This window comes from Rhinatrema bivittatum, chromosome 3, assembly GCF_901001135.1.
Source record: "Rhinatrema bivittatum chromosome 3, aRhiBiv1.1, whole genome shotgun sequence".
Classification (NCBI taxonomy): domain Eukaryota; kingdom Metazoa; phylum Chordata; class Amphibia; order Gymnophiona; family Rhinatrematidae; genus Rhinatrema; species Rhinatrema bivittatum.
Genome location: NC_042617.1, coordinates 133,664,705 through 133,689,287, shown reverse-complemented (window position 1 = coordinate 133,689,287; position 24,583 = coordinate 133,664,705).

Below are 24,583 nucleotides of genomic sequence, written 5' to 3'. Positions count from 1 at the left end.
GTGGTATGCCTAGATACTTTTTTTTCCCCTTTTTCTGTTTATTATATACTGGTTTATGGATTACCATGCTTTTTCCTCAAATCAAGTGTCTTTTGATTGCAATTTCTGTTAAAAATTGTATTTAAAAAAAAAAAAGGTTTTAAAAATGAATTTATAGATACTGTAAATGTACCCTCATTAACAGTACTACTCACTGTATGGAGATCTGTGTCACACACAGACACATATACAGTTGTGCTCATATGTTTACATACCCCTGGAAGAATTTGTAAGATGTGAAGCATTTTAAGAAAACATGAGTGATCAAACAAAACAGGACTGTTATTTCTAATGTGTTCAAATTAAACTATTATACATCACAGAACAGCACAATCATTAAACAAACCATAGCAATAAGGGAAATAATAAAATGGTCCTGTTCAAAACTTTATATACCCTTGAATGTTAGGGCTGATAATATACACTCAAATTGACACACACAAGTTGAGATGGCAATGAAGGGTAGGTATCCACACCTGTGCCTTGTTTGATTATAATTAGTGTTTGTATATAAATAGTCAATGAGTTTCTGTTATGCCCATCGGTCGCAGACAGCTGCAACCACTAATGCACACCTCTTTCTCTGCTGCATTGACACCGTTGGGAAGAGTGGCGGCCTCCGCCAGCGACCGCCGACCGCCATCTTGCCTTCGGGATTATTTAGGCACACACGCATGGGAACCTTGGGGGCATCCCCTCCAGATGATGTCTTCACTCCATGATACTTAAGCCGGCTGGCCCTGCCTATGGATGACTTGGCAACGAGTTCCCTCACTGCTGAATCCGCTTTGCTCACTACGGATCTCCCGTTCCAGTTCCTGCACTATTGGCATGAGACGCTCTGGGTACCTGCTCCTCGGGGGCCCTTCCTTGTCTCTGGCTATCCGCTCCTTGGAGGGCCTTCTTGCCTTGGACTTCTGCCTATCCCCATTCCCCGGGGCCTCTGCTGGAACATTCTTCACTGTGAGTACCTTGACTCTACGGACTACTACTGTACCATCTCTAGTGTGGAATCCTCTCCGGTGTACCCCGCAGGGGGCCACTACCGTACCACCTCTGGTTGGAGACCTCTTCGGTGTACCTCGTGCTGTGGACCTCTACTGGGAGACCCTCACCGGTGTACCCCATGCTGCAGGCCACTACCATACCATTTCTAAGTGAGGAACCCCTCCGAAATACCTTGCGCTGCTGGCCACTACAAAGTCATCACTACAGTGGAACCTCATCGGTGTACCCCGCTCTGCGGATCATTGCCGGATCTCCACTATTGAGGTATCCCCTCTGGGTATACTCCACCACACTGACTTTTTGACCTTCTCCTGCACTCCCCGCTCCTTGAGCAGTGTCTCTCTCTCTCTCTCTCTATCTCCTCTAATAAAGACTCTATTCCACAGCTGTGTCTGACATCGGCTGAGACCTCGCCTCTCAACGGTGAGGCTCACATGGCTCCTCCCTGTGGGCAGTACCATCTCTCACCTCGGCCCAGGGCCCACATACCTTGTGCATTTTATCCAGGGCTGCACTGACTTTGGTGGTTACTGAAGCATGAGGAAAGCAAAAGAACTGTCAAAGGATATGCAAGCAAAAGTAGTTCAACTTTATAAATAAGAAAAAGGATATAAAATGATATCCAAAGATCTGAAAATGCCAAGCACTACTGTTCAAATTCTGATCAAGAAATGGAAAATTATGGGTTATTAATACCAAGGTAGACCAAGAAAGATTTCAGACACAACTGCCAGGAAAATTTGTCGGGATGCAAAGCAAATCCCACAAGCAACTTATATTGAAATACAGGCTTCTCTGAAACAAAATAGTGTGGGTGTTTCAGCATGCACAATAAGGAGATACTTGAACAAAAATGGGCTGAATGGTATAGTTGCCAGAAAAAAGCCATTGCTGCACCAACACCATAAAACAGCCCGCTTACAATATGCCAACCAGCACCTACAGAAGCCTCAAAACTTCTGTAACAAAATAGTTTGGAGTGATGAGACCAAAATTGAAATTTATGGTGGCAACAATAAACACTATGAAGAGAAGCACACTATCCCTATCGTGAAGCATGAAGGTGGATCCAGGGCTGGCACATCCCAATGGGTAAACTAGGTGGTTGCCTAGGGCACCAGCCATCAAGGGGCAGCAAAGAGCAGACATGTGGGGCCATGAGCAGAGCCCATCCTGCTCACAGCCAAGAGAAGCAGAGTCTCGGTGGGCCATGAGCACGCCTCTGTTTGTATGTGTGTGTGTGTGTGAGGGATTGTGAGTGTATGAGAGATCAATGGTGTTAGTGAGAGAGAGGGGGAGGGGGAAGGGGAGGGAGCCTGTGTAAGGGTATGTATGCGAATGGTACAAGGAACCTAAGTGTGTGTAAGAGAGGGGACCTGTCTGTGTGAATGAGGTTAGAGCCAGGGCCTGGATCGGGGAGGCAGGTGCAAGGCAGAAGGTTCGCCTAGGGCACCTAATACCCTTGCACCAGCCCTGGGTGGGTGTCTGCTGTATTAGGGGGAGTGTGAGCTACAGTGGCACAGGGAATTTAGTCAAAATTGATGGCAAGATGAATGCAACATCTTATCAGAAAATATTGGAGGATAATTTGCCTTTATCAGCCAGAAAACTTTGCATGGTGCACACCTGGATTTTCCAACATGATAATGACCTGAAACATAAGGACAAGTTGACTCTTCAATGGCTGAAGCAGAAGAAAGTGAAGGATCTGAAGTGGCCATCACAGTCTCTTGAACTCAACATCATTGAGCCACTTTGTGAAGAACTCAAACATGCAGTTTATGCTAGACAACCAAAGAATTTATAAGATATGGAGGCTTTTTGCTAAGAGGAATGGGAGGCTTTACTGCATGAGAAAATAAAGGGCCTCATTCACAATTATCACAAAAGACTGCAAGCTGTCATTGTTGCAAAAGGGGGCAATACATGATATTGCGAACTAAGGCTATGCAAAGTTTTGAACAGGACCATTGTATTATTTCCCTTTGCTATTCTTTGTTTAATGATTGTGCTATTCTTGTTGGGAATCCCAGCCACGAAAATCCGTGGCCAGTCCACCCCTACCTGCCTTGATGCTCGGTGGGTTTCCCCATGCTTAGCGCAGCGTGTCCCAGGCCCAAGCCAGGCGACGGCACTTCCTCCACGCAACCTTGGATGCCACTGACTTCCTCTTTGCGGGAGCTCCCCTCGGCGTGTGCGCGCGGAACTACCCGGCACTTAAAGGGGCTGCGGTGGGAAATTGCAGCCTGGCCCCCGAAGTTGACGTCACGACTTCGGGGTATTTAAACACCGGCTCAGTCCCTGATCCTCGCATTGGCATGAACGGTTGTGAGGCTGAGTAGCGCGGCCTCCTTGAGCCCCAGACGGCGATTGGCAGTGTAGGGTTCATGGGCCCTAATGCATCGAGGCGTTGGGTCAGGCCCCTGTACCACTGAAACCAAGGCATCAAGGGTCCGTTGTTGATCCTTCAAGTGCCGGGCCATTCCGGGAATGGCCTGGCGGGTAGATACCTCCGCCGGGTCCATGGACTTGGCAATCTGTTATGCTCAGGCTTGTGGACCCTTGGGCCGACGGAAGGATAGTATACCTTGGAGGAAGATCCGTAGGTTCTCCCGTCGGGGTGGCGAGGCAAGGAACAGAAGAGGTGACCAACTGACCCTTGGCACTGGAGACAGATGTGGACTGTTAAAGGCAGATGAAGAGTCATGACGTCAAGGAACGGAGGTGTGCCTTCACCACTGGAAGTCCGTGGTCCCTCCAGGAGGAGCCTGTAAGGACCCGGACCGCTGGGACTTAGGTGGACCTTTGAGAGGTCAAGGAACCGACGTACGGTGCAAGGGCTGTCTGGAGCTTCACCCCTGGAAGCCCGTGGTCCCCTTGGGAGGAGCCCTTAGGGACCCGGGCCACTGGGACTTAGGTGGGCCATTGACGACGATGGTCAGGAAGAGGTCCAAGGTCAAGTGCCAGAGGGTCGTCGCTTACCAGTCCGAGGTCACACACCGAGGGATCACCACTTGCCAGTCCGAAGCCACACACCAGAGAATCACCACTTGCCAGTCCGAAGTCAATAACAGGAATCACCGCTAGCCAATTTGAAGTCAATACCAGGAAACACCACTAGCCGATCCAAAGTTCGGAACCAGGAATACCAAGACGAAACTGGAACAAGGAGTCAAGATGCTGGAACTCACCGAAGCAAGCAGACTCAAACAACTCTCACAGGAGACGTTGCCAAGTCGAGGAATGGTCAGAGGAAGTCTCCTTTTATACTTCCTCTGGCCCTGTGGATAGAAATCAGCTGCAGGCAATTAAAGGGATGAGGTCCCTTTAAATCTAGTAAAGAGGCACGGCCTCGCACCTAAGGATGGCGGTGGCCATCTTGGATCTGGGCCGTGGAGGAGAGCAGCAGCGGCTGCGAGGGAGGAGCAGGGATGGCTCCAATCCCGGCGGCCAGCCCGAAGGCCCGTGCCACCATGCAGGGGTGCCGAGCTTGGTGCGGGGCAGTCGGCCCTGACGCTGCCGCTGGCCTGGTCTGCAGAAGAGGTAGGGGGCCGCGCCCGCGGACGGCCGTGGAACACAACACAATGCACTCTTATTTTCTTGGCACAGTGAGACAATTGTAACAGAGAAGAGTAGAAGCAGCAGTGCAAAATCCAAAAGTTAAGCTTTTTTAAAATTCCCAGACAGCTTCTCTTAGTATGTGAAGAGCTAGAAATACAGACTGCTTTTTAAACATGCTTCGACTTTACAGAGGAAGTACATCAACATTACATGATCCAGATAGCAGCTCTAGGCTTGTTAAAAAGATGCTGCATCATGATTTGTCCTCTAGCTAGTCCCTTGTCAACTTGTCCTGCCTTGGCTCTGAAAAGGCTCTGTCAAAGTGGTAAGGTCACATAGGCAAGATCTGGTTACTATAGTTACCAGTTATTTTAACCTCAGTAGGGATGTGCATATTGGACACCAGAATTGGGATTTTCTAATCAATCTCAGAATTTGGAAGCAGAAATCATCAGAAGGGAGAATAAACCTCAAGGTACCTAGAAAGACAGTGGAAAGTGGCACCAAAAGCATCATAAATAGCATAAGGCTTCGTAAAGGGGCAAAGGAATACCAGCATTGGCAGGAGTTCTCTAAATCACCGTGAAAGAAGCAAAAAAGCAACAAAAATGGGAAGAACACTCCAAGGCTTCAAAAAAGGGTACCAGAAACAGTGATATGAACCCTTGTTGGAATCACGAGTTGCAACCTTTCACTAAAATTGGCCATCAGCATCCTAAGACAGCATGGAGGAGGAATGAAGCAGAAAAGATAGCAGAAAAAAAACCCAAAGCAGGCACTGAAAAAGGGGCCAAGCAGCACAAAGAGTGGCTTCAAGACTCCAAAGCAATATAAGAGATACAAAGCAGGTCCCCATACTGGCAAGAATAACTCAAGGTGTATAACAGCAAGGCACTGTGGCAAAGATAACATCAAGGTGTAAAGTTTGAGCATGGAAGCAAAGCTGAGTGACACAAAACCCCAAGGTGCAGGGTGGAATTTTTATTTTTTTGTGAAATGGGCCTTCGGAAGGAGACTATTTTCACATGCAGGACATCTAAATGGTTTCTTCAATGAGTGTGTGGTGTAGTTTTTCTGGAAAATAGTGAGGGTTGCTTTATTTATAAGCTTTTCTCCCCTATTCTTTAGCTGACCTCAGGGGGTTCCATTTCCTGATTTTCTAGTTTTGCACGAAATTTCTCTCACTTACTCTAACTGTTCTCAAATTCAGAATATTGAAATGGTTAATCTTGAGCAACTTTTCTGTTGTGCCTGTATTTCTTCCTTCTGAATGAGGGTCTTTTTGGACAAACCATCACAGTGAAATCAACTATTAAACAGGGTGGGAGCAGCAGATTGAGATTGTGAAGGGGTTGAGAAAAGGAAAAATATTGAATAGGTGCCATGCTATGGTACTTAAACCTGTGTCTTCTTTTTTAGTTTTTCAAATTTTTGTTCTAGGGACAAAACACCCTAGTATAACAAATTAAGAAGAAAGTGAGCATCTCGGGTCTAACTGCCATACTCCTAGTACCACTATGGTGGACTTGTTGGCACATGCCTACCTGCCAAGCCCCTTACATCATTCCAAACACTGCAGTGTCAGGTTTCTGTTTTTGAATGAGTCTTTTATAGCATCTATGAGTGGAATCCCTGGCGGTGAAAACTTTGATGGTTAAGATAAGTATGCAATTTAAAAGGCACATATGCTTTAAATGAGAGCATTTTTGTAAATTCACTGCAATCTTGGATGAGTAGAGGAATAAAGAAGAACATTGCAGACTGCACAGAAGATTTTAACTGGATATAAAAGAAACACTTAAAACAATGAAGCATTCCCTATGAGATTTAAATGACCTAGGATTTTAACCATGAACAGCTCTAAGAAGAACGTAACTCATGAGATTGATTTGTGCAGTCCCGGTGCCATATATGATAGTCATGTAACCTATGCATTTGTGTTTTAGTTACTGCTGGTAAGAGGTGAGATATTTCTTTTGGTACTAAAAGTATGGCAGCTAGTTCTCTATGCTAGTACTAGGAGTATCCCATATAAAGTGAGTTTTATGACGTATTAAACCCTCATATGTCTGAGCATACCATACATATATGCTGAATAAGCGTTTAAATGTTCAAAGCACTAGAAAGACTTAAGTGTTAGCTCGGTTTATTTTATAATCACAGAGTTTTAATGGCGTCATTACTCATGCCACAACAAAATCTGTATTCCCAATTTTTTACTTTTCTTTTTTTTGTCTTTTTTAAACTTCTTTAGACTTTGCTTACAATAAGCTTTACTTTTTCATGATTATGAAAGAAAGAGTTTTTTCAACTTATCCTTTCAAGAAAATGTCCATAGGTAAATCAATGGCTTTCGCCGATCTTCTTTCAGCAAATGTTTTGGCGAACAGACCAGCTTGTTAGAGCTGAGCCGCCCGACTTAAACTGAAGCCGTTCTTAAACAACAACGCTTTTGGGAAAACGCCCGACACTGCTGGTGTTTCGCAACCTTCATCAGGGGCTGTAAGCTTCTGCAGAGAAACATATATTTCATAAGTATCTGTTCAAAAGAATGAGCTTAAAAAAGTTCTCACTTACGTTTGCGTCTGGAACTAGGATGGCCGAAAACCTTTTTAGTGTGGCATTACAGGATTCGGATCCGCTATCTTTAAAGAGACTGTTTAAAAGCTTGTATATGGCTTACAGGACAACCAATCAAAAAGAAGAAACATTCAATTTGACCAATAGGAGAGAAGACCAATCAAATTAAAGACGACCATTCAATAGTGTCATTCATGTCCTTAGGTGATTCAGTGTGTAAATCAAAAATCCATTTCTGTTCTTTATAATTTAGAACAGAATGATTGTCACCACTCACCACCCCTGGTGTTAGGGGGAACCAACTCCAATATTGTCCATTGAAGATCTAAAAAAGTATGGTGTGCTTGCTGGCAGTGTTTTACCATCAGAGCTTCGATGTTTCCTGTATTTAAGCGACTGCGATGTTCTCCAAGTCGAATTCTCATTGCACTTGAAGTACGTCCCACATATAAAAGGGGGCAATTATATTGAATGAGATAGACCACATTTTTTGAGTTACGATCAGTGAAAAATCTATTTTTATATGCTACTCCAGTGATCGGATGTATCCATTCATAACCCGTCATTGAATTTTGACAAAAGTCGCACTGTCCACATTGTACATGATTGCCATTAGTGTTATAGTTGCTGTTATCTGGCAAAGCTGCTCTCACAATCCAATTTTTTATATTAGGACCCTGCTGATAAGAAATTAATGGTGGGTCCGAGAACTCGGGATGTAACTGAAGAATGTGCCAGTGTTTATGAATACTTTGAACGATATCAGAAGATTGATTTGTATGTTGTAACACATAAACATCTTGTAATGATGCATTTTTTGTATGATACGTGAGTAATGAGTCTCGGAGAGTATAATGCTCGCTTGTATGCTGCACGCACTACTTGATAAGGGAACCCTTTTTCAAAAAATCGTCACGCCAAACTTACTGCCTGATGCTTAAAATAAAAAACTTTAGAACAAATGCGCCGTAAGCAGAAGAACTGGCTCACAGGCAGTCCGTTTTTGAAGGCTCTCGGAATACCATGTATCTGTAAATACATGGTATTCCGATGGGGTCATCTGTGGCCCCATCTGTAGCCAATTTGGTTATGAACCGGCTAGAATCAACGATTATCTATGTCACCTTTTTTCAGAAATTTGTTTCTGGATTCTTTATATCGATGACTAACTTTTTTTCTGGAATTCCACCTCTCAGCATTTACAGTCATTTCTCCAATGGTTAAATACCATTGGAGAAATGGTATTTAACCAGGGATTCTTCAACTTTTAATTGCTGTGCTGATATTTGCTTTGCAAGGAGAGCAAGCAAATATCAGCACAGCGATTAAAAGTTGAAGAATCCCTGTCTCTAAATGCTTGTCCCTCCCGACGCAGCCGGGTTTGGCGAAACACGGGTCTGTGTCGGGGGACCCTTCTTAAATTCTGTGCTTGTCTAAGCAATGGAGCTGCCGATGTAAAATAAAAAGAAACCTTTGATAAAAAGAATCTGAATTTGAGGGGACTTATTGAATTACCTGCACTTCCCTCTGTTTGGTGTTACATATAAATACAACATTATATCGTAAAACCATCGAAAGGAATAATTTCCTCCGCTATCAGAGTTTTCATCCAAGAGCCTTCAAAAATGGGACTGCCCATGAGCCAGTTCTTCCGCTTACGACGCATGGTGTGATAGCAAGGCCTTCAAGGTGTTTTTTAATCATCTGGACACTCAAATGAAAAATCTGGAAACCCAAGCAAAGGGAGATCACATTTTAAAAATACCAGCATTTCCATTAACTGTAGCTCCTCCTTGAGCAATGAAGGCTCATGATGTTTGCTGTAATTGAAAAGATATGTTCACTTGTGACACTGGTTGGTGGGCAAGATAGATACCTCTGTGCCATTTTGGCTAAGTCTGGCCAGATTTTGGACATATGTGCCCAATATAAAAGAACATCTATGTCAGAGTCCTCAAAATGGGCTTTATCAGATAGTGTGTCACAGACCTTTGCCTAAGTTCTCCTTTGCCTGGGTGAGCTAAGAGTCCTTCCTCCATAGCAGAAGTAAATTTACATGGCAGGGATCTGGGTACACCCTGAAACACCCATGCTTTGCCCAGACCATGTCCATGCCTTTGATTGCAGCTAGGTAGAGAGTACATTGTACAAATCAACTCCTCTTTTACCTTTCATCACTCCAAATGACAGAAAATGTTCACTGATGGCACCTTTGCTGTTCGTATCTCTGACTGTGTATGTAAAACTGTCCCCCCAAAACCTACCCCACCACCAAAACCTCACTCTGAGGTAATAGTGTCCCCTCTTACAGTAGTATAAATAGTAGAGTGATAGATTGGGCCCCATAGAGGTTCTCTTTCTCTCACTTTCTCTCTCTCTCCCCCCATTTGTATAAAAGCAATGTAGATGCAGAGAAATTAGCCTAACCACACCCCCTTTTTTATCATGGGCACTATTTCCACTATATTTATAGCATTTTGATGAATCTAAAGCTTAGCTAGATAATCTTATCTAGCTAACTTTCAGGCCGAAACAGTACAGTACGCTCCAATGGAGCACACTGTTAGCAAGCTATTGGACGCACGTTTTTCCCTTACCCCTTATTCAGTAAGGGGAGGAAAATGCGCGTCCAACCCGCAGCACCCTAATAGGGCCCTCAACATGCAAATGCATGTTTGAGGGCCCTATTAGGTATGCGCGCGGCATACAGAAAGTAAAATGTGCAGCCAAGCCGCACATTTTACTTTCAGATATTAGCACCAACCCAAAGGTCGGCGCTAATTTCTTCCAGCACCGGGAAAGTGCACAGAAAAGCAGTAAAAACTGCTTTTCTGTGCACCCTCCGACTTAATATCATAGTGATATTAAGTCGGAGGTCCCGAAGAGTAAAAAAAGTAAAAAATAAAAATTTGAATTTGGCCCGCGGCTGTCGCACCAAAAACCGGACGCTCAATTTTGCCGGCGTCCGGTTTTCTGAGCCCGTGGCTGTCAGCGGGCTCGAGAACCGACGCCGGCAAAATTGAGCATCGGCTGTCAAACCCGCTGACAGCCACCGCTCCTGTGAAAAAGGAGGCGCTAGGGACACGCTAGTGTCCCTAGCACCTCCTTTTACCCGGATCTACCGCTGGACCTAATTTAAATACTGAATCGCGCGCACCGGCGAGTGGCCGGTGCGCGCACTGGGAGAGCAGGTGTTCGCCCGCTCTCCCGCAGACTTTACTGTATCGGCCCGTTTGGAAGTATATTCAATAATGCAGCCACACTATTCAATATAGCCGGCTATCTTAAAGTAAGCCAGCTATTTTTATCTGGATAATTTTAGAACAGGTCTTTGGTCCAACCAGACTTTGAATATTGGAGTTAGCCAGATAACATTTTCAGCTAACTCAACTCCTCTCAGTTATACCCTTGGAGCACCTCTAACTTAGGTCTAGATTCATCAAATTACTGTGTGTCGTCACAGGAGGCATCCCACTATCACCGAGGGGGAGGGGGTTGTCACCATGATAGTGGGGCTCTGCCCCCAAAAACACATCATGGTTCCATGTTATGTTCTTTTGTGTCACAGCCAAACATGTGCACAAAAGAACACAGTGAGCGATCCTTTAATGGGATGGCAGCCGCAATCTCATGGGACTGCCATCATCTTAAAGAGCTGCTCTCCACTCAAAAGTTACCTGTGGCCAAACGGGGAGATTGAGCCATAGCCAAATATCTCCCTCCCCCTCCTCTTCCCTCTCCCCCTGACACCTGGCAATTGGGGGGATGAGAAGGGGGGGGATCATTGGCTGATTGCAATTGGGGACTCAAGGGGAGGTGAGAGGGTAATCTTGGCTGAGGCAATCAGGAAGGAAAGGGAGGAGGAGAGATGAGGATCTTTGGCTATGGCTCTCAGGAGGGTCAGGGGGAAGAGTGGATGTTTGGGTGATGGCTCTTGGGGGCAGAGGGAAAGGGGATCTTGGGCTATGGCAGGGGAGGGGGCTAGGGGGAAGGGGGATCTTTGGGTGTTAGCTCTCGGGGGGCAGGGGGAGTGGAATCTTGGGCTATGGCAATCAGGCGAGGGGGAGGTGAGATCTTTGGGCTGAGGTAATCAGGGGTCCTGGGAGGGGATCTTGGACTATGGCAATCCAGGGGACTGTGGGGAGGGGGATTGTATATTGGGAGCCACCATTGCCACCATTTGCACGTTTTTAACTTTACTTGTATTTTGGGGGAGTCAGGGCTTCATTGACCAATGGCCCTGAGTTGAAACAGGGTCAGAAATGGCCCCACCTCAAGCTCCCCATTTTGCAGTGGGTTTTTGTCACTGCATGAGGATCCCAGGCCTCCCACTGCACATCTAATGCATGTCAAGGAGGTGTAGTTATTGGCCGCGATAAAATATTAGCATAGAATTATCTAGTAATGACCTTCTTTGCATACATTTGCATTAGTCATGCATGCAAATTGCATAAAAAGAAGACCATTGTAATAGGGGAGGGTATCTGGGCAGGGACATGCAAAATATCATATATATGCTATATAACATGTGTTAGAGCCTTTTATCGCTCATTAGGGCCCTAATGCAATTTGATGAATGACCCTATTAGCCATCTAAATTCTAGCCAGCTAACTTATTAGCTGGCTAAAACATAGCCAGCAAAGTGTCCAAATATTTACTTATGGGATCATTTTCCAACTCATATTATGGTGTTTTCGCATTTGTTAAGGCGTTTTCGCATGCAAAAAAAGCCTTAATGTATGTAAAAAGCACCATAATGCAAGGTATGATGCAAATTTTTAAAAGGGGAGGAATTGGGGAGGAGTCAGGGGTGGGAATTTTGTAAAAGTGGGCTGGTTTTGCAAAGTGCAAAGCCATAATGCATGATATCTCACAGTTTTAATGCTGAAAATAACTACACCTTTTTCATTAGTGTTAAGCTGTGTGATGTTATGTAATATGCCCATGATACAATTTGTGATTTTTTTTGTAAACTCTGTTTTGGGTATTTTTAGGATGGAGAAGGTCCTGAGATGTGGGAGAGGAAGGAAGGAGGGAGGGAAGGAAGGAGGTAGAGAGAGAGCCTGCCTTGGTGGGGAGCCATAGTAAGCAGCTATGTATGCTACTGTAGGAGACCCACCTAGTAACTCGAGGTGAGGTTTAGGTAGTAGTGTAGGAGTTAGGGGCCACTTTTGCATGCAGAGTGAGACGTACGAACAGAACAGTGCACTCTTGTGAAGATTTGATATCCTTCAGCATGAGGAAACTCACACAACGATAAGATTTGTACAATGTGCTCTCAACCTAGCTTGATGTTACCCAATTAGAGATTCCATAGTAATACCTATGCTGTGATTTGGCTGAACCTTTCCATTCTGCCTTCGTTATCGGCCCGTTGTGGGAAATTTCATTTTCCCGCGGTTCGGGCCGATTTTTTTTGGCTGCCCCGAATTTCGGGGTTAGCGCGCATTAACTCCCTGTTAATGCGTGCTAACATTTCAATTTTTGTGCGCACTAATAGGGAGTTGTTAGTCTGCGCTAACCCCGAAAAATGAATTTTCCCGAAATTTCAGGAAAATTCGCTTTGTTTTTCGGGTGGCCGAACCAGGACAAATGCACATCCCTGTAACACACATTGCAGTAAGTAGGCTATTACCATAAAACAGGCAATACTTTGATAAATCTAGCCCTTAGTTGGATTCCTTCTGAATATGGACTTCATATATTATAAAAAGATGTTCATAAATACATATTTCTTAATTTTAATGCATCATTCAAAATACAAATTAAATGCAATTTATAAATACAATGAAATACAGCTCTTTCAAAAACCGTTTATAAAAAAAAAGCAGTAATTAACTGCAAAAAAAAAAAAAGCAAAATCCTTCACTGAACTAAATCTCACTTATTACTCTCACTCAGGAGAAAAAGAGTTGAGTCACCAAAATAAAGTAAATTCAAACAAATAAAAAAATCTTAGCTGTGAATTTTAAAAAGCATTGCTGTTGCTAAAAAGTCAATATATGCAAGCATCTGGGTCATGCCCAAAGAATGCGTACATTAAAAGCCGTGAATTATGCACATATATACGTGAGCGCAAGTGAAAAAAAGGGGGTGAGCCAGGGCATGTCGGAGCGTTTAAGAGTGGGCTCAACAGTTATGTGTCTCAATCTATATTTTAAATCTAGTGGCCATAGCACATAGTAGCTTGTTAGCTGCATATATTTACTGCTGCTTCTGATGAGGTGAAAGTTTGCAGGAATCGTTTATTAGGCCTAAATATGACAGGTGAGGGGTCTGGGTCAACTGGGGGGGGGAGTGCAGGCTGAAGAAACAGAGGCATCTGGATAACCTCGAGCCAGAGGCATACCAAGGGTCTCCAGTACCCAGGGGCCAATGCGTTTGTGTGACCTCCCCTATGCACCCCCAATATCCTCCTTTCAGAAATGCTAGCAGCCACAGAAAGTCACACTAATTCAAACCCCAGAAAACAATTTAACTGAGACTATTGTGAGCTACCTATAGGGCAAAAACTTCCCTGCCTGCAGACAAGCTGCCAAAAGATTTTCATTTGCCCCTACGCTCTGTGGTAGGGGCAAGCAACCAAAAACAGCCTTTGATAAAGAATGAGACTAAGAGTCAAGGGCTGTGATGTAAAATTTCTAAATTCTTCCAAAATGTCCAATTTTTCCACTTCTGATCATCAGGAAAAAAAGGAAAAAACATTCCAAATGTGTTCTTTTTTTTTCAGACCTGCACACGTCATTGCAGTCTCATCATAGCAAAACTGCCTATTCCCTCATCAAATACAGAATAATAGCTACAAATTAGAAAGAGAATCATGGAGACAAAAGTGGAACTGGAAACCCCAAAATTTCAGATTCTGCCTGCTGTAAAACACCAGAGAAATCAATAAAAATTACATTTTCCCAATACTTAAAAAAAAAAAAAAAAATATTCAGATGCACATTTCCCGAAAATGGCAGAGAAAAACGAATTCTTCCCACGTCCCATCTAAGAGAAACAAAAGCAATAGCAGTCTCACTTTCCTGCTTTCCCAGGCCCCAGCAATCTTCCCAGGCCCCCCTCAGACTTCCCAGCCAGACTCATATACAATGCAATAATGCAAAAACAGAAGCATCACCATTCCTCATAAAACAGAATCAAGAAATATAAATCAAATATAATAGTACATTATACTAATAAAATCAGTATTTCAAAGCAGATAACAATTAGTGTTGTGATCGTGGACCCTTGGGCCGGCTGAGACTGTAGATGGTATACTGTGGGACCCCATAGGAGGCGTCACAGCCAGGAGGCGGTGCTGAAGGTACTCCGGAGAAGACTTCACCACTGGAAGTCCGCAGTCCCCCCCAGGAGGAGCCTGTAGGAACCCGGATCTCTTGGACTTAGGCGGGACCCTATGCGACCAAGGATCCGGGCAGCAGCTGAAGAGATGGATGATGAGGCCGGCTGAGTCCAGGAGGCTGGAAGGATCTTCACCCTTGGAAGCCCGCAGCGCCCCTGGGAGGAGCCCATGAGAGCCCGAGCTGCTGGGACTTAGGAGAATCCTCTGGGCCAGCAAGAACCGGATACCTGAGGTGGTGGAAGAGGCTGAAGACGGAGTCCAAGAATGAAGCCAGGTCAGAAGCCAGAAGTCAGACGTCTGAAGCCAAAGCCAGGGGCAGAAGCTGGAATCAGAGTCATAGGATGGAGCCGGGTTGGAAGCCAGAAGTCAAAACCAAAACCAGGGGCGGAAGCTGAAGACGTAATCGAAGCCGGGTCAGACGTAGACGAAGCCGGGTCAGAAGCCAGACGTCTGATGATCCAAGATCCAAACGCAGCAACTAGTAACAGGGGACTGAGTGAACCTCGTTGCAAGGCCCTGTCCTAGTGAAGCTGCAGGGTTTAAATACCCTGCAGCGTCTGACGTCATCCAGGGCGTCCTCTTTGATTTTCCTGTGCTGGCCCCTTTAAAGCTTCAGCCCCTGGGTGCGCGCACGCCTAGGGGGCGGGGCCAAGCATGTTGGGTCGGTGGTGTCTCCCTCACACAGGGAGAGCTGCGGCAGGCTGCAGATCGGGCCTATGCGGCCGAAGAGGAGTCTGTGTGGGCCGGGCCGGCCCCGAGGTAGGAGGAGGGACTAGGGCACGGCCCGGTCCCGTAACAATTAGAGCATCTAATAAGAACAACAAGGATAAAAAATAAATAAACTTTAAACATTTCCAAAAAAAATCACTAAAATATTTCAATACAATAAATAAGGATAAAGGGTAAATCAATACAATACAATAATAAAGATAAAATTTGCACCCCTCTCTATACTTGGGAACATAAGATTTTCAGTCACCCTGAGATTGTTGTGGATTGGGGGAGTAGGGAACACACACATACACACACACACATACATAGATACCAACCTAGCTTTTTTGCTGCCCTGTGCAAACAATTACTTTGCTGGCCCCTCCTCATTCTGTTGGGTTTTTTTATGTTTAATTTGTTTTCTTTTTCTAATGAGGGCCAGTGCAAAATGAAACTTAAGCTTTGCGCCTGGCCTTTTCCCCATCACGGCCCTCTGTACACACCATTTAAAATTTTGCATTTATAATAAAAGATTTTACATGAAAAAGGACACAGTCTTTTGAAGTAAAAGTATCACAACAGTATGTACATTATATTTACATGCACTGCTGTGATGTCAACCACAAAACCCTGCATAAAAGCCAAAAAGACACTTGGAACACATATGGTATTAGGACTAATGTCATGAATGTTAGATGTGGGCTTGGTCATCAGAAAGCCATGAATAAATTAAATTTCAATTACAATATAATAAAACTCCCATTCCAAGACAGCACTAACTGCAAACATTTTGCCAGTCTCTAAAACACCAATATATCTTTTATTATGAAAACAACAAGCAACCTGCTAGAGATCTCTACATAGTTAGAAACTACACTTTAGCAGAATACTTAACCTCAATCATATATGCAGAAAAAGACAGACCCTCACCAAATACAAAATAAAGTGAATGCAAAGTATAATGGAAAAATGCAGACAAAAATTGAACTTGAAACCACAACAAACCAGACTCTGTATGCAGTGCAACAATGGAAAGCAGAAACATCACCATTCCTCAAAACAAGGTGCACAAACTTACTCTTCTCTCATAAACGCACAGAAATAATCCCTTTCTCAAACTCACACATGCTCCTTTTCTCTCAGGCAAATATGCTTACACACACACACACACATAAACACACATTCAATCCCTCTCCCTCAGACACACATACTTACACACACAAGCTCCTTCTCTCTCAAGCACGTATGCTTATATATACACACACACACACACGCTCCCTCTCTGTCTGGCACACATGCTTACACACACAGACACACATCTACTCCCTCTCTAGCAGGCAGGCAAGACTGATCCCCTGCCAACATGGGTCCTCCTTCAGTTGGGCCGCCAAGCAGGACACAATTCCCCAGCAGGCATGGTGCCTCCTCTATTTTGGTTGCTGGACAGGACGCAATCCCTCGGCAGGCTTGGTGCCTCTTCCATTATGTCTTCTGGGCAGGATGTGATCCCCTGGCTGCCATGGGGGCCTCCTCCATTTCCACTACTGGGCGGGATAGGATCCCCCGGTGGCCGTGGGCTTCCCTCAAATGATCCGTGGGCAGGGTGGGATCCCGCAGTGGTCAAGGGCCTCTTCTCTGCTTTGTCCATGGTGGGATAAGCTCCACCACGGCCCAGCTGGTCTTTGGGAGTGGGAAAGCTGAGTGCGGCCATGCGTGCATGAAACTTAGAGGTAATATTGCCAGCGGCCATGAACCTTTTTCAGTTTGGCTACTGGGTGGAATTGGTTACCGATTCTGCTGGCAAATAAAGGCCCCAGGGCACCCCCTATAGTATGGCACCCTGCCCCTCCACCCCCCAGAATGCCATTGCTTCAAGAGAGACTGGGCAAACTGGGATTGTCCTTCATATGAGCATGTTTTAAAATCTTCTTACCTGCATGCAGTAAAGCCAACAAAGCCCCAAGTAAGGTATGTGAAATACATTTGCTCGAGTAGCTTAAATTAGGAGCACACATGAGTGCAGTAGGCGTATTTTAAATCATACATGCGCAACTGCGCACATGATTTACATTTCCAGCATAGGACCACTCACATGTCCATACATGAATGTATGGACTCCCGCACACTTGTTTTAAAGTTACTATCCTATGAATAAAACAAACAATCTGCCAATTTCTCCACCAACTAATACTACTTACCTAAAGAACAGAGATGAACAGTATATAAAATCAAATGGTTCAAAACAATAGTGCTTAATTCTAAAATCTCAAAAAAGCATCTACAGAGACCTATGAAAATCTGGCAGAAGAAAAATCCTAGATGTAAGAATCAAGCAACAGTTCCACAGGGTTTTTGAACCAGAGGTTATAATCCAATCAGTAGAGAATAATATTGATATTTTCTAATATGTTTCACCTTTGGTATGATCCTTTATGGCTCTTTTTTTCTATCAAAAACCATTGTTTTCTTTCTCAAAATATAGGTCTGTACAATTTTTGAATCATATGCAATTTCCACAATAATATGCAAATACAAGTAAAAAAAACACAGATATCACATTCCTTCTAAAAATGGATCATATAGATTCCTAAGTCCTTGATTGTACAACTTATTATACCACTTCTATGATTATTTTTTTAGCCTGAATTATCAAAGCTTACATGGACTCTGAAGAAAATCAAACCCTTGCTAGATGAATTTCACTATTTGAAGGGAAATACACTAGAAGGAACACAGTACTGGAGAATCTCCAGTGTCACTTCCTTTGGCTTCATGAAAGCCAACTCTTCGACTATTTTTTAAAATGTGTTCCTTTCCAAAAGGCTTGCATTAATTGCCTTTGGTTAATAAAGAAGCATTAACTCATAAATCCTGGCAAAGATATTTTTTTACAAATCCCTCAAATTGAATTGTGATCCAGATAGTAAGACTGGAAATAAAACTTGAGGTGTTAATTCACCCAAACCATTTTAACTTTTGAATGCCAAACAGTAACCAACTTAAAAGGAGATATTCATGATGTATTTCTCATATATAGAGGCCAATGCACTAAAGCGTACTTACATTTTTCCAAGTGTTAACATGGAATAAAAGTACTGTTAATGCACACAATCTAGTTAACAGGCATTAACAGACCTAACGTGTTAATTAGCTTGTGAGAGCTTTAATGCAAGAATCTGTTCTAATGAAGAAATAAGAGGCAAAACTATGCAAATAGCTCATTACCTATTAGCCTATAGAATAAAAACATGCGTTAAAATCTCAAACATGAACACAGACCTGTTAATGCAAAAAACGTAACTACACCTCAGAGAGTTGTAGTTACCTTTTTGCGATAATGATTGTGCTAACATGCTAATGCTAGTAAATGAATGCAAAACTCGTTTGCATGTCATTTAAAGAAGTCATTAAAGCAAGCTAGTTAGCACACGTTAAAGACCCATGTTAATTCGCTTTAGTACACTGGCCTCAAACAAAGATATTCATTATGGCTTGTAAAAGCAGAGGAATTAGCATGGATAGTCCATTTAAACCTCTCACAGCCCACAAATATGCACACACAAACACCTAGTCACTCAAATAGATAAGTAGCTTTTATTTGCTTCCGCAACCCTCAGACCCAGATATTTTATTCTCCAGGCTTGCACAAGCCTGGGCTCAAGCACTCTCACATCTGTGTACTTCCTTTACCCTCCATGGAGTGATTTTTAATTTTTTTTTTTTGGCAAAGACATAAAAAATATAGAGACAGACAGTACAAAGAAGGAAACAATCATGAACAAGTCCACATAAGGATTCAGAATCATACATATAAATTTTCTCAGAATAAAGTATGTTTAGTAAAAGCACGGCATACTTCACACCTGTTCTTTTGTGCAGCTGGTCAATAGGAAGTGAAATAGCATACATATGTCTCAAAATGAAACATTTGCACCATATTTTCTTCCCTGATCTAAAACCACTTCTTGGAATGCCTCTTCACAGTCCAGTCCAGTCTCTAGTACTTTTTAATTCCGCTCCGTTAAGTTACAACTAAATGATAGTTCTTTTTTAAAAGTTTCTAATTGTTTTATGTTCAAATATTTATATACTTACCTTTGTTAATTGTATAACGCTTATATAACTCTGTTAATTGTATAACGCTCCGGCGTAAGTTCCTGTTCACTGTACACCGACGTGATATCTTTGATGAGCGTCGGTATATAAAAATTTATAAATAAATAAATGTGATTCATTTTAACTGGACTGAGTGGGTTCCATATTCAGTGGCATTTATTCAGATAACTTGAGACAGTTGTCAGGTGAGTCTTTGGCTCACTCAAAACATGTTTCTGCTATCTGGACAGACCTGGGGGATGCCTTCCCTACAACCTTAATAAGGTCTGTGAGATTGAATCTAGCCTGTTGCATTCAATTCTTTGGCCCTTTCAGGAGGAAAAGAATAAATATTGACAAAACTCAGTGATATGTAGTGTCCATTACAGAAAGGTTATTCAGGGGAGCTAAATATAGAATGCATAGCCAATTAACCAGAAGAAACACATAGGCAGCTGTAAGACTAGATGAGAGGAGGATAGAGATGACTGGAAAGACCTGCATGGCCAGCTAATTTCCAGAGTTGTAGCATGCCTATGGCCAATATGGCCACAGCCATAGGCGCTGCTACAGGAAGGTGCCGCTACCAAAGACGCTGCTACCACTGTCGTGTGCTGAGGACAGCAGTGCAGCCAGCAAGTACACTCAAAAGAAAAAGATGCACAGCTCCATCAAAATCGACAGCATGGTCAATACGGCCTTAGTAAGTGGAAAAGCAGAGCGGCCCCACTGGCAATGCTGCTGATTCTGGTGGGTCCATGCTGCTTTTCCACGTACTAATGCCCGCTTGCCAGGTTGTTGATTTCGGCGGTGCCACGCTGAGGAGGAGGAGGAGGAGGAGGAAGAGGAGCGTGCCCTGCCAGAAGTTAGTCCAATGTCCCATTGCTAGAAGTTGCTCCCTTGCTGTCTGCTAAGTAAAGGAGGAAGTGAGTGAGAGAGAGCATGTGTATATGTGTGTGGGAGAGTGAGGGAAAGCATGTGTGCTTGCGTGTGAGAGAGTGAGAGATCATATATGTTTGTGTGTGGGAGAGTGAGAGAGAGCATGTGTGGGTATTAGAGGGAGCATTTGTGTGCAAAACTACCCCATTTTCTCTCTGCCTGTTAATCCATGACAATTTCAGGGCATCTGGAAATCAAAAGTTCCAAGGTATGGATAATGGGGAATTTTTTTAAATCTTATTTTAATTTTTGGGTGTTATTTGATGTGTCTGTTTTGAAAAATTTTATTGATGCTTTGAAGATTTTTATATGTTTGTAATTACTGAATGTTATTCTATTCACAAAGGGTCGGATTTTAAAAAGGTTACGCGCGTAACTCCAGAGGATTTACGCGCGTTACCCTTCCTGCGAGCGATGGGCCTATTTTAAAAAGGCCCAGCGAAGCGCGTAAAGTCCTGGGACGCATGTAAGTCCCGGGGCTTTACAAAAGGGGCGGTCTGGGGGCGGGGCAGGGGCAGAGGCCTCCGACAGAGCAGCCATTGCCGCTCTGTAGGAGGATCGCATGCCGGCAGGCTGCCAGCGCGCACAACTTGGCCTGCCCAGAGGCAGGTGCAAAAGGTAAGACAAGAGTCAGGGGGTGGTTAGAGTAAGGCTGGGGGGGGGAAAGGTTAGGGGAAGGGGTGGGAAGGTTAGGTTAGGGGAAAGGGAACGGAGGAAGGCAGCGCAGCTCGGCACGCACAAGGTGCACAGTTGTGCACCCCCTTGCGCTCGCTGGCCCTGGATTTTATAACATGCGCGCGCCTGTGCGTGCATGTTATAGAATTGGGCATACATGTGTGCGTGCCTGGTAGCGCGCACACATGTAGGCCGCGCACGCTTCTTTTAAAATCTACCCCTAAATATTTAGAATTATTCTTTTTATTTACTAAATTTGTTTTATGAGGAATGGTAATGTTTCAGTTTTTTACATTGTGCAGTGCATTCAGAACGGATCTAGATTCATCATTTTGTTATAAATTTTGCATGAATACTAGCGCACGTGATAAAAAAAAAAAGGGGGCATGGCTAGGGAAATTTTTACTGTACCGCGTGCTATTTTACTGCAATGCAATGCAGTAAAATAGCATGTGTAAAATTTATGAGAGAGAGAACATAAGAAATTGCCATGCTGGGCATCCTGTTTCCAACAGAGGCCAAAAGAACCTGGCAATTAATAGCAGTGGTTATTCTGAGAGCGAGAGAGAGAGAGAGACTCTTTATATGGTTCTCCTATAAGTCAACTATTGTAGGTTCTCCTATAAGTCAACTATTGTAGAAGGGTGAACAAGTAACTCAAGGTGAGGTTTTGATGGTGATCTAGGGTTTGGGAGACAGTTTTACATGCACAATTAGAGTTACGAACAGCACAGTACACATCAGTGAAGACTTGATGTGATTTGGAGTGAGGAAAGGTACACAAAGATGAGATTTGTATATTGTACTTTCGACCAAGTTTGATGCACTCTCTCCCTAGTTGCTATCAAGCTAGGGTGAGAGTGCTTTGAATGTTCTTTTTCATGTAAAATCTGTTATGATAAATGCATAATTTTTAATTGTGTGTGAGGAGGGTGTGATGGGGTGAGGGGGGGGGGGGTGCAAGGCTGTAAAGTTTTCCTAGGGCACCTTGCAGGGATGCTAGGGATGAAGTGTAAGTTTAAAAAAGTTAAAAAAATAGATCTAAGAGATTTAGAGTATGGGCCAAGTAGGGAGAATGCAGGCTATCAAACTAGACGGGTTGGAAGGACCTAGCTGGTAACTGGGTGAACTGGTGAAAGAATTGGTAAAACTGGTAATGGCATCAGCACATGCCCCTTTAAAAGACCCCTGACTTAGGTGGTAGAAGTGGGATTTCACACACTTAAAATTGAGTGCATGTCCGGGCTAATTTGAAACATGAATGCATGTTATAAAATGGCCGCATCCCCGGGTGTGAGACAATGTATGCAATTCAATGTGCACCCATGCACTGGTTTAAAAGTTACTGTCATATAATTTTACCATAGTGTGTTTGTAGAGTTAGACCATGATAGGGTTACCGTATGACTTCTGACAAGCTGAGCCAGTACAGGCTTTATCCCTATTGCATTCCATGGGGGTAGCACCTGGATTGGCTTTGCCTGTCCCGAATGACCTGGAGCCATCAGGTAACCCTCATCCCCAAGTTACAAAAAGATGAAAGGAAAGCAAGGCATGTGTGAGAAATTCACTGTGAAGCCTTGTACTTTTTTTTTTAAAATTGGCCTTTTTCTTTTATTCTTTATGGGGCCAAGCTAATAAGCCATGCTAAAACATCAGTGTGTTTTCTACGTGGGCTTTTGTGCAGGTTTTTCTGTGCTAGACTTACTCATGTACGTAATAAAGGTTTTGGCACCAAAAACCCATGCAAAAAAACATGTGGCTGGTTTAGCATGGATCCATGCAAATGGCATGTAAATAAAGCTATTAATTATTACCAGGCAAGGCAGAGAGCCACGCTAGCAAGGAGACCTGTTAGCACCTGTTTTCTTGTGTGGGTTTTTTTAGCACCTTGATCAGGGCAGGAGTAAACGTTAAAGCACATGTCTGGTGGCAATTTTACTCTATTGTGGGCATTTGTGTTGCTGTGTATATGGGGCTTCTCTTCATGTAACCATGGATTAATGTTTTGTTTTTTTTTACGTTTGGTACATTTTGTGGTCCAGCCGAAGAATAACAGCAGCAGAAGCTTTACAGAGTGGCAGAGAGAGGGAACAAGCTGATAGTTTCTTGCTGAGGAAGAGAAGAGGACCCAAGAGGATCAGGCAGTCTAGGCTCATGCCACTCAGAGAAGGGCACACAGGCAGCGGATACTCTGCCTGAGGACCACACTGCTGGGGCTAATAAACTCCAGGGTAATTCTTGCTCTGTATGAAGAAATCAAGGATTATATAGATCCTCTAAGACAGTGTGGACACGCCATTCTGGGCATGGTCAAGCTTCTCGGTGCCTTGCATTTTCCTGCCACGGGTTCATTCCAGAACACAGTGACTGTGGTGGCTGGCATGGACCAGTCAATGTTTTCAAGGCATTTCAGCCAGGTACTGAGAGCCATGGTGAATTGGGTCAGGCAGTACATCATCTTATGGAGTGGAAGGAGATGAAGCACGCTTTCCTTGACATAGCAGGGCATATCGAATGTAAGGGGCACAACTGAATGCACCCAGGTTGCTCTGAACCCAACCACCACCACCACCACCACCACCATGGGAGAGAAATGGCATACCTGGTATTTACTTGGAAAGGAGGAGGCCTTTATTCAGCAAATAACTATCTTTTAGGTAAAAGTATGGGTCTTGTGTATTAGAAGACATCTGGAGGTCAATATTCAAAAGCCATTTAGATGGATAACTGAAAAGTTAACAAAAGTACTATGAAATTATAGAATAGACACTTATTGTGAATATTGACCATGGGTACTTGCCAGGTTCTTATGGCCAGGATTGGCCACTGTTGGAAACAGGATGCTGGGCTTGATGGACCCTTGGTCTGACCCAGTATGGCATTTTCTTATGTTCTTATGACCAGTCATAAAAGGCTTCATCCTTTGAGCACAATTGCTAGATGGTTAGCCTTATTTTTAATCATCGGTCAAAGTCCCGAGTGGTGAATCAATTTTTTCAGTATTTTCATTTGCTATGCATATATTTCGTGCAATTTAGATGACTTAACTTGTAAACATCGCTGATGGAATGGAAGCTCAGAAGCCGTGAGCTATCAACACGAGTGCTGAGGCCTGTGGTGGCTGCCTCATGCTCATCAGGTCAGGAATGGCCATGAAGCCCACTTGAGGCTGGGTGAAGTACTCTACCACCTCTACTAGCCTCCTGAAGTCAGCACACACCCCCCATGAAAATCCTTCCCCATCCTCTGGACTGCCTGGCTGATAGCTGCTAGAGACCAAGCCCCGTCCACTGAGGCCACCTCTGCAGCCAAGGGGTGCAGTCCTGAATCAAGGAGAAGGTCTTTGATGAGCTATTTGCCTCTTTCACCCAGCAGTGGCTGGTTAGTCCCATAACCAGTGTCCAGAGATCTCAGGGCAAAATGGGGATGAGGGCCGACCAGAAAAGGGAGAGGAAGTGGTAGCCGAGCAGTCTCTGGACTGAAGCCACCAGTGGGTTGGAGGAAGGAGAGTGGCTGCAGAGTCTGGTGGTGGTGCTAGTTGGTCTCTTGCAGGTGGGAAAGGTTTAAACAAGGGAAAGTGATCAGATATGTGGAATACCCATCAGCATTAGAGGGTTGCAAGG